We start from the raw sequence: 11,936 nt of genomic DNA on the forward strand, positions 1-11,936 counted from the left end.
TAGAGTTATTTTAAAATCAAATATACTTTATTAAAAATATTTAGGAACATTATTTATCAACATATTGCTAAGTTCAATCAATTATTTCTAATTTACATTATAAAATGAACAAGTTAATTATATTTTGTAAAGTACAATTTAAATTCAAATATCAATTTTCTAGATTAAATCATACAAATCTCTATTATTTTCCTATCTCTGAAATTTTAATTTCAATTTATAAAATAATTAATTATAATAAAGTTGTACATAAATATTAATTGACTTAAACTTAAAATATTTATAAATATCAATCTAATCATTTTTAATAAAATCATTTTCTAGGAGTTCAAATTAATAACATAATTTATTCAAAATAGAATTAAATTATACAATTCTTCTTATTTTTCAATTATCAAAATTATAATTTTAATTATACTAAATATCTAATAAAGATTATATAAAAATTCTAATTAATTTAAACTTCAATTATCATGAAACTCTATTTAATTACCTTTAGTAAAATAATTTTCTTAAAATAAGATTATCAACAAATAAAATAAATCACAAATAACTATTTATTTGATTTTCAAAACTAGGGTTGTTACATTCTACCCACCTTAGAAAAATTTTCGCCCTCGAAAATTGCTAGAATAAAATAAATCCGAACTTAAATCAAATTAAACAAAATATATGAAAGAAGCATAGGCATTTGTCAAGAATGAATATTCAAAAAGTTACGTAAGACTTCAGATTCATAGGCAAGCAAAGGTATACAAGAATGACAAAGTATGGTTGGGAAACAAGCAAATCACATTCTAAGAAGGAAATTCAAACCGGAGAATTCCAATGAAAGCAACGAAGAAAAAGATGGCACGAGTTCATGTGGCACGAGTAAAGATTATACGTGGAATCAAAACTAACTTCATAACCTCTAACGCTCCCAAACCCCGTTAATCGCATCACTTATAACTTCTATTTCGTCTATGATAACCTATTAGTGTTCCCATATACATAAATCATTAGTATTAAGTTGGCCAGACCTAATACCATGAGGCATGCAATGGTAAACTAACAGTGTTAATCATCAGACAGTCATGCATATAAAACTCAAACTCTTGTTATCAGAATAAGTCACAAAGCATGACAGACACTCAGAATATGCAGTGAAGCATTGTCAGTCCATTCCCAAGGCTCTAACAGGAACGAACTGCTCTGATACCATATTGTAACGACCCAACTTCCAATACGTCATGATCGTACCAAAAGTAAGGCGTTACTGACCTGTTTTCCTTATTAACTATTTACTATTAAGCCTTTAGTTCGATATCGCGATCCAATTTTAGTAAAAATACAAGAAATTTTTTTTTTTGTTTTTATTAATTAAAATCATATAGCAAACATCACCAAGAAATAATAATAATCACATAATTATTAATAATAGTAATATTATACAAAAGGATTTAAATAAAATTTAGGTACAACTCCTATCCCTCTGCATAAAATAAAAACTAAAGTAACAAGGGCGAGGGAATTCTATGAAAATAACCTAACTCAAAAACTTATCTCATAAATAAATACTATACTCGCCCGCTGGTGCGCAGAAGTTGTGATCACACTTTGATTATGTAAAATTCATCGCTCTTTCTTTCCCTGGTAATGGCGCCAAAAACATGATGCCAGTACCATGGTTCACAACTTCGTACAACTAACCAGCAAGTGCACTGGGTCGTCCAAGTAATACCTTACGTGAGTAAGGGTTGAATCCCACGGAGATTGTTGGTATGAAGCAAGCTATGGTCACCTTGTAAATCTCAGTCAGGCGGATATAAAATAGTAATGGGATTTTCGAAATTTAATTAATAAAATAGGGATAGAAATACTTATGTAAATCATTGGTGAGAATTTCAGATAAGCGCATAGAGATGCTTTCGTTCCTCTGAACCTCTGCTTTCTTGCTATCTTCATCCAATCAGTCTTACTCCTTTCCATGGCTGACTTTATGTGATACATCACCATTGTCAATGGCTACTTTCGGTCTTCTCTCGGGAAAATGATCCAAATGCCCTGTCACGGCACGGCTAATCGTCTGGAGGCATCACCCTTGTCAATGGCTTCATCTTATCCTCTCAGTGAAAATGGTCAACGCACCCTGTCACGGTACGGCTATTCATCTGTCGGTTCTCGATCCTGCTGGAATAGGATTTACTATCCTTTTGCGTCTGTCACTACGCCCAGCAATCGCGAGTTTGAAGCTCGTCACAGTCATTCAATCATTGAATCCTACTCGGAATACCACAGACAAGGTTTAGACTTTCCAGATTCTCTTGAATGCCGCCATCATTCTAGCTTACACAACGAAGATTCTGATTAAGAGATCTAAGAGATACTCATTCAATCTAATGTAGAACGGAAGTGGTTATTAGGCACGCGTTCATAGGGAATGATGATGATTGTCACGTTCATCACATTCAGGTTGAAGTGCGAATGAATATCTTAGAAGCAAAATAAGATGAATTGAATAGAAAATAGTAGTACTTTGCATTAATCTTTGAGGAACAGCAGAGCTCCACACCTTAATCTATGGAGTGTAGAAACTCTACCGTTGAAAATACATAAGTGAAAGGTTCAAGCATGGCCGAATGGCCAGCCCCCAAAACGAGATCACAGGATCAAAATACAATCCAGGATCCAGGATGTCTAATACAATAGTAAAATGTCCTATTTATAATAAACTAGCTACTAGGGTTTACAGAAGTAAGTAATTGATGCATAAATCCACTTCCGGGGCCCACTTGGTGTGTGCTTGGGCTGAGCTTGAGTGTTGCACGTGTAGAGGCCATTTGTGGAGTTGAACGCCAGTGTTTGTGCCAGTTTGGGCGTTCAACTCTGGTTTTGGATCCTTTTCTGGTGCTGGACGCCAGAATTGGGCAGAGAGCTGGCGTTGAACGCCAGTTTAAGTCGTCTATTCTTGGCCAAAGTATGGACTATTATATATTGCTGGAAAGCCCTGGATGTCTACATTCCAACGCAATTGGAAGCGCGCCATTTCGAGTTCGGTACCTTTAGAAAATCCACTTTGAGTGCAGGGAGGTCAGAATCCAACAGCATCAGCAGTCTTTCTTCAACCTCTGAATCTGATTTTTGCTTAAGTCCCTCAATTTCAGCCAGAAAATACCTGAAATCACAGAAAAACACACAAACTCGTAGTAAAGTCCAGAAATGTGAATTTAACATAAAAACTAATGAAAACATCCCTAAAAGTAACTAGATTCTACTAAAAACATACTAAAAACAATGCCAAAAAGCGTATAAATTATCCGCTCATCACAACACCAAACTTAAATTGTTGCTTGTCCCCAAGCAACTGAAAATCAAATAGGATAAAAAGAAGAGAATATACTATAAATTCCAAACTATCAATGAAACATAGCTCCAATAAAATGAGCGGGACTTATAGCTTTTTGCCTCTTGAATAGTTTTGGCATCTCACTTTATCCATTGAGGTTCAGAATGATTGGCATCTATAGGAACTTAGAGTTCAGATAGTGTTATTGATTCTCCTAGTTCAGTATGATGATTCTTGAACACAGCTATTTTATGAGTCTTGGCCGTGGCCCTAAGCACTTTGTTTTCCAGTATTACCACCGGATACATAAATGCCACAGACACATAATTGGGTGAACCTTTTCAGATTGTGACTCAGCTTTGCTAGAGTCCCCAATTAGAGGTGTCCAGGGTTCTTAAGCACACTCTTTTTTTTTTTTTGCTTTGGACCTTGACTTTAACCGCTCAGTCTCAAGTTTTCACTTGACACCTTCACGCCACAAGCACATGGTTAGGGACAGCTTGGCTTAGCCGCTTAGACCAGGATTTTATTCCTTTAGGCCCTCCTATCCACTGATGCTCAAAGCCTTGGGATCCTTTTTATTTGCCCTTGCCTTTTGGTTTTAAGGGTTATTGGCTTTTTGCTCTTGCCTCTTGGTTTTAAGAGCTTTTGGCTTTTTCTGCTTGCTTTTTCTTTCTATTTTTTTTCGCCTATATTTTTTTTTTTCTCTGCAAGCTTTGTTCTTTGCTGCTTTTTCTTGCTTCAAGAATCATTTTTATGATTTTTCAGATTATCAAATAACATGTCTCCTAGTCATCATTCTTTCAAGAGCCAACATATTTAACATTCTTAAACAACAACTTCAAAAGACATATGCACTGTTCAAGCATACATTCAGAAAACAAGAAGCATTGTCACCACATCAATATAATTAAACTAAGTTCAAGGATAAATTCGAAACTCATGTACTTCTTGTTCTTTTGAATTAAAACATTTTTCATTTAAGAGAGGTGATGGATTCATAGGACATTCATAACTTTAAGACAGAGTTACTAACTACTAATGATCATGTAATGAAGACACAAACATAGATAAGCACTTAACATAGAAAACGAAAAATAGAAGAAATAAGAGCAAGGAATGAATCCACCTTAGTGATGGTGGCGTTTCCTTCTTGAGGGACCAATGACGTCCTTGAGCTCTTCTATGTCTCTTCTTTGTCTTTGTTGCTCCTCCCTCATTGCTTTTTGATCTTCTCTTATTTCATGAAGGATGATGGAGTGCTCTTGATGTTCCACCCTTAGTTGCTTCCAATAATTGTGTGGAAGAAAATGTATCCCCTGAGGTATCTCAGGGATCTCTTGATTTGCAGTCAAATGTTCTACCACTGAGCTATAGACCCTTGATGGAAGCTTTTGTTTTCCCTTTCCTCTTTTAGAGGTTTCTTTGGCCTTAGGTGCAATCAATGGTTATGAAAAAAAAAAACAAAAAAGCTATGCTTTTACCACACCAAACTTAGAATGTTGCTCGCCCTCGAGCAAAAGAAGAATAGAGGAAGAAGAAGAAGATATGGAGGAGATTGATGGATGTGTGTATTCGGCCATATGGGTGGGATTGGGTGGGAGAGAGATGTTGAATTTTGAAGGTAGTGGGTGTATGGATGTGAGTGGTAAATGGAAAACAGAAGGGATGATCATGAATGGAAAGAGAGATGATGAGGCATGTGGGGATCCTGTGGGGTCCACAGATCCTGAGATGATCCTGTGGGGTTCACAGATCCTGAGATGATTCTGTGGGGTCCACAGATCCTGAGGTGTCAAGGCATTTACATCCCTGCACCAAATTAGGCATGTAAAATGCCCTTGCACACAACTCTGGGCGTTCAGCGCCAGGTTGGTGCCCATTTTGGGCGTTCAACGCCCATTTGTTGCCATTTCTGGCGTTGAACGCCAGAACCATGCTTGTTCTGGGCGTTCAGCGCCAGGATGCTGCCCATTTTGGGCGTTCAGCGCCAGAACCATGCTCTGTTCTGGCGTTGAACGCTAGGCAGATGCTCCTCCAGGGTGTGATTTTTCTTCTGCTGTTTTTGATTCCGTTTTCAATTTTTTTATATTTATTTTGTGACTCCACATGATCATGAACCTATAATGACATATAACTAAGAAAAATATAGTTAGATAAAAATTGGGTTGCCTCCCAACAAGCGCTTCTTTAATGTCAGTAGCTTGACAGTGGGCTCTCATGGAGCCTCACAAATGTTCAGAGCATTGTTGAGACTCTCCAACACCAAACTTAGAGTTTGGATATGGGAGTTCAACACCAAACTTAGAGTTTGGTTGTGGCCTCCCAACACCAAACTCAGTAGTTTGACTGTGGGGGCTTTGGTTGACTCTGCTTTGAGAGAAGCTTTTTATGCTTCCTCTCCATGGATGCAGAGAGAGATCCTTGAGTTGTAAACAGAAGGTTGTCCTCATTCAATTGAAGGATCAATTCTCCTCTGTCCACATCAATCACAGCTCTTGCTGTGGCTTGGGAAGGTCTTCCTAGGATGATGGATTCATCCTCTTCCTTTCCAGTATCCAGGACTATGAAATCAGCAGGGATGTAAAGGCCTTCAACCTTTACTAACACGTCCTCTACTTGTCCATAAGCCTATTTTCTTGAATTGTCAGCCATCTCTAATGAGATTTTAGTAGCTTGCACCCCATAGATTCCCAGTTTCTCTATTACAGAGAGGGGCATGAGGTTTATTCCTGAACCAAGGTCACACAGAGCCTTAAAGATCATGGTGCCTATGATACAAGGTATTATGAACTTTCCAGGATCCTGTCTCTTCTGAGGCAATGTCAATTGATCCAGATCACTTAGTTCATTGATGAACAAGGGAGGTTCATCTTCCCAAGTATCAATGCCAAATAATTTGGCATTCAGCTTCATGATTGCACCAAGGAACTTGGCATCTTGCTCTTCAGTAACATCCTCATTCTCTTCAGAAGAGGAATACTCATCAGAGCTCATGAAGGGCATAAGGAGGTTCAATGGAATCTCTATGGTCTCTAGATGAGCCTCAGAGTCCTTTGGTTCCTCAGAGGGAAGCTCCTTATTGATCACTGGACGTCCCAGGAGGTTTTCCTCCTTGGGATTCACGTCCTCCTCTCCCTCATTGGGTTCAGCCATTTTGGTTATGTCAATGGCCTTGCACTCTCCTTTTGGATTCTCTTCTGTATTGCTTGGGAGAGTACTAGGAGGGATTTCAGTGATCCTTTTACTCAGGTGGCCCACTTGTACTTCCAAATTTCTAATGGAAGACCTTGTTTCATTCATGAAACTCACAGTGGCCTTAGATAGATCAGAGACTAAGTTTGCTAAGCTAGATGAATTCTGCTCAGAATTCTCTGTCTGTTGCTGAGTGGATGATGGAAAAGGCTTGCTATTGCTAAACCTGTTTCTTCCACCATTATTAAAGCCTTGTTGAGGCTTTTGATCCTTCCATGAAAAATTTGGATGATTTCTCCATGATGAATTATAGGTGTTTCCATAAGGTTCACCTAAGTAATTCACCTCTGCTATTGCAGGGTTCTCAGGATCATAAGCTTCTTCTTCAGAAGATGCCTCTTGAGTACTGTTGGATGCAGCTTGCATTCCATTCAGACTCTGGGAAATCATATTGACTTGCTGAGTCAATATTTTGTTCTGAGAAAATATGGCATTCAGAGTATCAACTTCAAGAACTCCCTTCTTCATAGGCATCCCATTACTCACAGGATTCCTCTCAGAAGTGTACATGAACTGATTATTAGCGACCATGTCAATGAGTTCTTGAGCTTCTGCAGGCGTTTTCTTTAGGTAAATGGATCCACCTGCAGAAGTATCCAATGACATCTTTGATAACTCAGATAAACCATCATAGAATATATCCATGATGGTCCATTTTGAAAGCATGTCAGAAGGACACTTTTTGGTCAGCTGTTTGTATCTTTCCCAAGCTTCATAGAGGGATTCACCATCTTTTTGTTTGAAGGTTTGAACATCCACTCTAAGCTTGCTCAGCTTTTGAGGAGGAAAAAACTTGGCTAAGAAAGCCGTGACCAGCTTATCCCAAGAGTTCAGGCTGTCTTTAGGTTGAGAGTCCAACCATATTCTAGCTCTGTCTCTTACAGCAAAAGGGAAAAGCATGAGCCTGTAGACTTCAGGATCTACTCCATTGGTCTTAACAGTATCACATATCTGCAAGAATTCAGTTAAGAACTGAAAAGGATCTTCAGATGGAAGTCTATGAAACTTGCAGTTCTGCTGCATCAGAGAAACTAATTGAGGTTTCAGCTCAAAGTTGTTTGCTCCAATGGCAGGAATGGAGATGCTTCTTCCATGTAAATTGGAATTTGGTGCAGTAAAGTCACCAAGCATTCTCCTTGCATTGTTGTTGGGTTCGGCTGCCATCTCCTTTACTTGTTCGAAATTTTCAATCAAGTTGTCTCTGGATTGTTGTAATTTGGCTTCCCTTAGTTTTCTCTTCAGAGTCCTTTCAGGTTCTGGATCAGCTTCAACAAGAATGCCTTTTTCTCTGTCCCTGCTCATAAGAAAGAGAAGAGAAAAAGAAAAGAAGAGGAATCCTCTATGTCTCAGTAAAGAGGTTCCTTATTGTTAGTAGAAGAAAAGAAGAAGAAAATCTGAACTCAGAGAGAGAGAGAGGGTTCGGATTTTTTTGTGATGTGAGGAAGAGATGTTAGTAGATGAATAAATAAATAGAAGGAGATGAGGGAGAAGGATTTTCGAAAATAATTTTTGAAAAAGAGTTAGTGATTTTCGAAAATAGTTTTGAAAAAGGTTAGTAGTTTTTCGAAAATTCAAATAAAAAAAATTATTAGTTAATTAAAAAGAAATTTTTGAAAAAGGGGGGGGGGATATTTTCGAAAATTAGAGAGAGAGAGTTAGTTAGGTGGTTTTGAAAAAGATAAGAAACAAACAAAAAGTTAGTTAGTTAGTTGAAACAAATTTTTGAAAATCAATTTTGAAAAGATAAGAAGATAGGAAGCTAGGAAAGATATTTTGAAATCAAATTTTTGAAAAAGATAAGATAAGAAGATATATATTTTTTTTGAAAAGATATGATTGAAATTAGTTTTTGAAAAAGATTTGATTTTTAAAATCTCAATTAATGACTTGATTCACAAGAAATCACAAGATATGATTCTAGAACTTAAAGTTTGAATCTTTCTTAACAAGTAAGTAACAAACTTGAAATTTTTGAATCAAAACATTAATTGATTATGTTATTTTCGAAAATTTGATATAAAAATAAGAAAAATATTTTTGAAAAATATTTTTGGAATTTTCGAAAATAACTAAGAAATTTGAAAAAATTTTATTTTTGAAAAAGATTTTGAAAAAGATGAGATTTTTAAATTGAAAATTTGATTTGACTCATAAAAACAACTAGATTTTTAAAATTTTTTGAAAAAGTCAAATCTAATTTTCGAAATTTTAAGAGAGAAAAAGGGAAAGATATTTTTTTGATTTTTAAATTTTTAATAATGAGAGAGAAAAACAAGTAAAATGATGCAATGCATGAAATTTTTAGATCAAAACAATGAATGCATGCAAGAATGCTATGAATGTCATGATGAACACCAAGAACACTTTGAATGTCAAGGTGAACACCAAGAACATATTTTTGAAAAATTTTTAATGCAAAGAAAACATGCAAGACACCAAACTTAGAATTCTTTAATGCTTAGACATAAAGAATTCAGGAATGCATATGAAAAACAAGAAAAGACACAAAACATGCAAATGCAAAGATCAAACAAGAAGACTTACCAAGAACAACTTGAAGATCATGAAGAACACTATGAATGCATGAATTTTCAAAAAATGCAAGATGCACATGCAATTGACACCAAACTTATAACATGACTCAAGACTCAAATAAGAAACAGAAAAATATTTTTGATTTTTATGATTTTCTTATTTTTTTGGATTTTTCGAAAATTAATTGAAAAAGGAAAATAAAGATTCCAAAATTTTTAATATGAATTCCAGGAATCTTGCATTCTTATTCTAAAGCTTCAGTCCAGGAATTAGACATGGCTCACTAGCCAGCCAAGCTTTCAATGAAAGCTTCGGTCCAAAACACTAGACATGGCCAATGGCCAGCCAAGCTTCAGCATGTAAATTAGGAATAGCAGTAGGTGGATTAACAACAACTAGCTTGCTCTTGATAACAAATTGCAAGCCTCAGTACAAATGAATTTAGACATGGCTTTACAGCCAGCCAGGCTTCACATGCTTCATGAAACACTAGAATTCACTCTTAAAAATTTTGAATAAAAATATATTTTTGAAAACATTTTTTTTTCGAAAACAGATGAGAAATTTTTGAAATATTTTTGAAAAATTTTTGAAAAGAAAACAAAAAGAAAATTACCTAATCTGAGCAACAGGATGAACCGTCAGTTGTCCATACTCGAACAATCCCCGGCAACGGCGCCAAAAACTTGGTGCGCAGAAGTTGTGATCACACTTTGATTATGTAAAATTCATCGCTCTTTCTTTCCCTGGTAATGGTGCCAAAAACATGATGCCAGTACCATGGTTCACAACTTCGCACAACTAACCAGCAAATGCACTGGGTCGTCCAAGTAATACCTTACGTGAGTAAGGGTCGAATCCCACGGAGATTGTTGGTATGAAGCAAGCTATGGTCACCTTGTAAATCTCAGTCAGGCGGATATAAAATAGTAATGGGGTTTTCGAAATTTAATTAATAAAATAGGGATAGAAATACTTATGTAAATCATTGGTGAGAATTTCAGATAAGCGCATAGAGATGCTTTCGTTCCTCTGAACCTCTGCTTTCCTGCTATCTTCATCCAATTAGTCTTACTCCTTTCCATGGCTGGCTTTATGTGATACATCACCATTGTCAATGGCTACTTTCGGTCTTCTCTCGGGAAAATGATCCAAATGCCCTGTCACGGCACGGCTAATCGTCTGGAGGCATCACCCTTGTCAATGGCTTCATCTTATCCTCTCAGTGAAAATGGTCAACGCACCCTGTCACGGCACGGCTATTCATCTGTCGGTTCTCGATCCTGCTGGAATAGGATTTACTATCCTTTTGCGTCTGTCACTACGCCCAGCAATCGCGAGTTTGAAGCTCGTCACAGTCATTCAATCATTGAATCCTACTCGGAATACCACAGACAAGGTTTAGACTTTCCGGATTCTTATGAATGCCGCCATCATTCTAGCTTACACCACGAAGATTCTGATTAAGAGATCTAAGAGATACTCATTCAATCTAATGTAGAACGGAAGTGGTTGTCAGGCACGCGTTCATAGGGAATGATGATGATTGTCACGTTCATCACATTCAGGTTGAAGTGCGAATGAATATCTTAGAAGCGAAATAAGATGAATTGAATAGAAAACAGTAGTACTTTGCATTAATCTTTGAGGAACAGTAGAGCTCCACACCTTAATCTATGGAGTGTAGAAACTCTACCGTTGAAAATACATAAGTGAAAGGTTCAGGCATGGCCGAATGGCCAGCCCCCAAAACGAGATCACAGGATCAAAATACAATCCAGGATCCAGGATGTCTAATACAATAGTAAAATGTCCTATTTATAATAAACTAGCTACTAGGGTTTACAGAAGTAAGTAATTGATGCATAAATCCACTTCCGGGGCCCACTTGGTGTGTGCTTGGGCTGAGCTTGAGTGTTGCACGTGTAGAGGCCATTTGTGGAGTTGAACGCCAGTATTTGTGCCAGTTTGGGCGTTCAACTCTGGTTTTGGATCCTTTTCTGGCGCTGGACGCCAGAATTGGGCAGAGAGCTGGCGTTGAACGCCAGTTTACTTTGTCTATTCTTGGCCAAAGTATGGACTTTTATATATTGCTGGAAAGCCCTGGATGTCTACTTTCCAACGCAATTGGAAGCCCGCCATTTCAAGTTCTGTAGCTCCAGAAAATCCACTTTGAGTGTAGGGAGGTCAGAATCCAACAGCATCAGCAGTCCTTCTTCAACCTCTGAATCTGATTTTTGCTCAAGTCCCTCAATTTCAGCCAAAAAATACCTGAAATCACAGAAAAACACACAAACTCATAGTAAAGTCCAGAAATGTGAATTTAACATAAAAACTAATGAAAACATCCCTAAAAGTAACTAGATTCTACTAAAAACATACTAAAAACAATGCCAAAAAGCGTATAAATTATCCGCTCATCACCCGCAGCTTCAAACTGAGTCTTCGAACCTGTGTCCCTGAAAGGGGGAAAGATTTTGGGGTGAGAACAAACCACACGTTCTCAGTAGGGAATGGGAATGCCGTAAAAGTAATGATTAACATGCAAATAATTAACTTTGCTTAATAAACCCTCTTCGTCAAACCATTTGAAATACTTTTTAGTCTTACTTTAGATAAATAATTACTTTCTTTAAATTCCTAAACCCAAAACAGATCTCAATCACAAAATTTGTCATATCAAATATCTTTCAGCCACATAATTGATTCTCAGTCACAACAAACAATTATTAATCATCTCTATACATTCACAGACTACTAGCACAAGAAGAAACTCAATTCAACACACAAAGGAATCACAATAAGACAAACAGCACAA

At 36.9% G+C, this 11,936-nt stretch overlaps 1 non-coding gene across 1 annotated transcript; it reads left to right on the forward strand.

The window, feature by feature from the left end:
• The first annotated feature begins 7,243 nt into the window (after positions 1-7,243).
• Positions 7,244-7,351, forward strand: LOC112753123 (small nucleolar RNA R71). The gene has a single exon (XR_003177521.1). It is a non-coding gene; the product is annotated as a small nucleolar RNA R71 (small nucleolar RNA).
• The last annotated feature ends 4,585 nt before the right edge of the window (positions 7,352-11,936 follow it).

This window comes from Arachis hypogaea, chromosome 15, assembly GCF_003086295.3.
Source record: "Arachis hypogaea cultivar Tifrunner chromosome 15, arahy.Tifrunner.gnm2.J5K5, whole genome shotgun sequence".
Taxonomy (NCBI): Eukaryota; Viridiplantae; Streptophyta; class Magnoliopsida; order Fabales; family Fabaceae; genus Arachis; species Arachis hypogaea.